Source organism: Lathyrus oleraceus, chromosome 6, assembly GCF_024323335.1.
Source record: "Lathyrus oleraceus cultivar Zhongwan6 chromosome 6, CAAS_Psat_ZW6_1.0, whole genome shotgun sequence".
Taxonomy (NCBI): domain Eukaryota; kingdom Viridiplantae; phylum Streptophyta; class Magnoliopsida; order Fabales; family Fabaceae; genus Lathyrus; species Lathyrus oleraceus.
The window spans coordinates 34,462,062-34,466,948 of record NC_066584.1 but is presented as its reverse complement, the minus strand read 5'-3'; positions in this window follow the sequence as shown (position 1 = coordinate 34,466,948).

Here is a 4,887-nt window from a genome sequence, read left to right as displayed (position 1 = left end):
CCTGCAGAGGCTTTGAGGAGGCACAAGTGAAGGCTCGGTGAACCTTTTGATTCAACAACTGCAAACTAACATTTTTGAAACTGGCATTCTCAACGCCATCGAAGGGGATGCTTAACTTGACATTGATATTCAGAAGTTGTTGGCTAAACTCAACAAATAAAGGGTCCCAAATTCTCTAGTCCAATTTTTGTTTGAGTTTAAAGCTTATTTCGACCAGGTTTGTCGAGATATTAACCTCAAAAAGACCTACAACACCCGACTCCAAGAAACAAGAGAAGTTATGATTGTATCGTGGAACTTAAGAGGTGCTTCTAAAAAGGAGGTCGATAAGCTTGAAAATTAACTTAAAGAATATCTAGACAATAAGGCTTCATTTGTTGATCAAATCTCAAGTCGTCGCGCCCAGATTGCTAAATTGTAAAAAGAATTTGAAGGTTTGAAAAGACAAAAAGCTGAGTTAGAATGGGACAAATTACTGCCCATCAGAGAGATCATTGATCAAGAAGGTACCAAGGGTGTCGAACACGGTGAAACTGCTTTCCGATTGGGAACTAAAGTTGATTCTTTAGAATAGGATATCAATCGTCTGAACATAAGACTTGCATTCTCCAAGACAAAGCTTGAAGAATTTAAATCTAAATTTCCCGCTTAAATGTGTACTTCAAATTTTTATCTTTATTTGTAATATTTTGTAATGACTTGCCATTATGGAACCTTTTGAAAACCATTTGGCGTTTCATATTCATTCATGTTGTTCTGCTGGAATTCGAATTTCTTATAGCGTAGGTTTATATCTTTTCAAATATTTATCATTTACTCTCAGGATTCGATGGTCAGATGCTAAATATTTGATCTCATAAGCATTGTTAGAGAATACTTAAATAACTCTAAATGGACCTTACCATAGAGGGGACCATTTTCCTAAAGTCTTATGTTTTTGATCCATAGACAAAATAAATTCCGACATGTAAGACAACATTATGTCCATAGGTCATTCAAAAAGGAGTATCATTTGTTGCTTCCTTAGGGGATGTTCCACATGCCCACAAAACTTGGTCCAAAGTTTTATGCCAATTTTTTTTGTTTCTTTCCTACATGTTTCTTAATGAGACCAATTATGATCTTATTGGTTGTTTCGACCTGGCCATTTTCCTGTGCATAATAAGGTGTGGACGTTAAAAAGTTAACTCCCGTCTCAGAAGAAAACTCTTGTGTCTTTCGACCAGTAAATATTGATCCTTGATAAGTCGTAATGGTCTTAGGGATTCGAAATCTATAAATAATACGCCTCTAGATAAAATCTATCACTAAATCCTGGCCAACATTGACTAGGGGTATCTCCTTTATCCACTTAGTAAAGTATTCAATACTAACTAAGATGTACTTCTTACTTTTAGATGATGTTGGCCAAATCTCGCCAACCAAATCCAAAGTCCAACCTTTGAATGGCCAAGGTTTCACAATCACATGTAACTCACTTGCAGGAACATGTTGAATGCCTGCATGTATTTAACATTCTTGACATCCCTTGGTGAATTCATTAAAATTCTTTAGCATCATAGGCCAATATACATCTTGTTGAAATAATAACCATTTCATTTTGTGTCCGACTTGATGAGGGCCACAGGCTCCACTATGACATTCGATACTGCCAAGTATGCCTCAATTTCGTTAAGACACCTGAGCAAGATACATTCATGGGTCTTTTTGAACAATTTGTTCCCTATGATAACATAACTTAGAGACCTGTATTTGACCCTTCAATTGGTCGACCCTGTTGGATTTTCTAGATATTCCACTATTGGTTTTCGCCAATCGGTATCCGTCAAATCATCAGTGGCAAAGATCTCAAAGTTTTCAGGATCTGCAAATTCCAATTTCGTCATCAATAAATCCGACAGAGATAACCTCGTCGATTTAACTTTTCCTAGAATCTCGATTAATTCTTCAAACTTTCCCTTCGATACTTTGTATCCTGAGGAAATCTGAGTCGGATTATTTTCCTCTTGATTTTCAAGTCAAGGGACATGTTGAATGTCAACATAATCGAAACACTTAATAAGTCGATTTACTATAACAAAGTACATTATTAAATTCTCCTTATTACACCTATACTCTTTTGTGATTTTCTTAACAACCAACTCAGAGTGTCCTCTGATTTCGACCTTTCTTGCCCCTAAATCCAAGAAAATTTCAAGGCCAATTATCAAAGCCTCGTATTCGGCCTCATTATTCGAGCAAGAGCCGTCAATTTTATATTTAAACTTCGTCAGAATCTTATTAGGAGAAATTACTAAGATTCCAATGCTAGTTCTATTTTTATGGCTAGAATCATTGAAGTATAATCTCCAAGGTTCCAGTTCCAAATAACTTTGAGGTGTCTAGACTATCGCATGATCTACGATGAAGTCGGTGACCACCTGCCCCTTCATTGCCTTTAAAGGCATATATGTCATAGAATATGCAGTTAAGGCCAAAACCCATTTTCCAATTCGACTATACAAAATTGGCTTAGATAGCATATGCTTAATGATATCGAAATGTGAAGAGACGTAAACATCAACGGGTTTTATATAATGTTTTAACTTCATACACGAGAAATACAAACAAAGGCACATCTTTTCTATCAAACTGTACCTAGTTTATGCATCATTCAAGACTTGACTGAGGTAATAAATGACCCTTTCGATGCCATTATTATCCTCTTGTGCAAGCATTCTTCCTATGGTCGAGTTTGAGGCAGAAATATACAATCACATGCACTTATTTCTAACAGGAGGAGACAATATCAGAGGGTGCATCATGCACTCCTTTATTTCGTCTAAAACCTTTTGATGGTCTTGTTTCCACTTGAACTCTTCCTTTTTCAGGCGAAGCAATGGCGAGAACCCTTGAGTCTTTCCAGTAAGGTTCGAAATAAACCTCCTCAAAAAATTGATATTCCCCAATAAATATTGGAGCTCTTTCTTGGTCGAAAAAGGTTGTATTTCCATGATGGCTTTAGTCTTATTTTAGTTTATCTTGATGCCCTTTTTACGGACAATAAAACCAAGGAAATCTCCAGCCTTCACACAAAAAGCGTACTTAAGAGGGTTCATTTTCAACCTATATTTTCTCATTCTTTCGAATGATTATCGAAGGTGGTAAAGATGACCATGTCCTGATATGGACTTAATGATTATATCATCGATGTATATTTGCATAAAAGTTACGATATAGGCATGGAAAATCGAATTTATCACCCTTTGGTAGGTTGCCTCAACATTCTTTAAGTCAAATGGCATCACCACCCATTCATAGGTGCCTAAGGCTTCTGGACATCGAAATTCCTTTTTTGGAAGATCCTCATCTGCAATAAATATTTAGTTATAACCAGAGTAACCATCAAACATACTAAGATAGTCGAAACCTACTATTGAGTCGACCAATATTTTGGCAACTGACATTGGGTATTTTTCCTTTGGGGTTGCAACATTTATATCTTTGAAATATATGTAAACCCTCAATGTTCCATTTTTCTTAATCACCTGAACAATGTTTGCAAGCCATTTGACATACCTTGCTATTCTTATGAATTTTCTTTTTAGGAGCCTTTTGATCTCCTCTTTTATTTTTAACATAACTTATGGTGCAAACCATCTTGGCAACTGCTTGATCGACTTCTTTCTAGGCTTTATTGGCAACTTTAGTTCCACCAAATCTCTTATTAAACTTGGAATTTCATTATAATCCCAAGAAAAACAATCTTTATATTCTCTAAGTAAATTAATTACCTCTATTCTCAAACCTGGGTCGATGTTGGTGTTGTTGTATGTCGGCCTCTTATTAATTTCATCACCCAATTCGACTTCCTCTAATGGATCCCGGGGATACATCTTTATTTTTATAGAAGATCCTTCTCAAAACCCAAAGGCTCATCATCATAGATGCAGTCTGTCGCATCCGCGAAAAACAACCGGCGGGCTAAAACAAAAACAACACAGAGCCGTCACCGTGCGTTATTTATCCCAAAAGAGGGAAAGGAAACGCTCAGAGTAAACCTAGGAAAAAGCAAGGTCTCGCGACCAAAGAGAAAGGGTACGAGAGTCGGTTACGCAAGGGGAAGGTATTAGCACCCCTCACGTCCGTCGTACTCGACGGGATCCACGCTCTAAAAGAAAGAAAAGGTTGCTAAACAAACATCACACACACACACCGAAGACAACACAGGTGGGGGAAAAGAGGAGAGGGCTCGCTAGGACATCGCATCCCATGCCTACGTATCTCGTCTGGAACGAGAATCATAGTTGCCGTAGTTCGGCTCACGCACGCCAAACAAGACACACACACACAAAGGCAAACATGGAACCCGAGCGCCAATAGCTGGACTTACATCGGCTTCCGAACCAAACAAACACAATCAGGATACGGACAGCCAATCACTTGGCTTACATCCATATCCTGACACACGAGAAAGAAACAAGCAACCAAGCTACTAGGGAGTCGGGAACTCGAACCTAGCAGCTGTCAAACAAACACACACAAAAAACAAAAAAAAAGTGCCCGGAGAGACCTCGCACGGTCTCCTGCCTACGTACCTCATCTGGTATGAGGATCAGGGTGACGTAGTTCCCCTCAACGGGGGAGAAAGACTAGCCAGACACAAAGGGAAGACACACTACCAGGGAGCTGTACTCGAGCCTAGTGTTATCATGCATCATTGCCCTATGTTATGGTTTCTACCTACTTGCACAACAGCAAGCTAATCCTATCCAGGAAAAACAAGCATGCAAGCATAAATAAAACAAATCAAACATTTCAGATAGCACACACTATATCCAGTCAAGTGAGGCTCAAACAATGGGTCAGACTGCCAAGGCAAGTCATCTGTACAAGGGTAGTGTTATC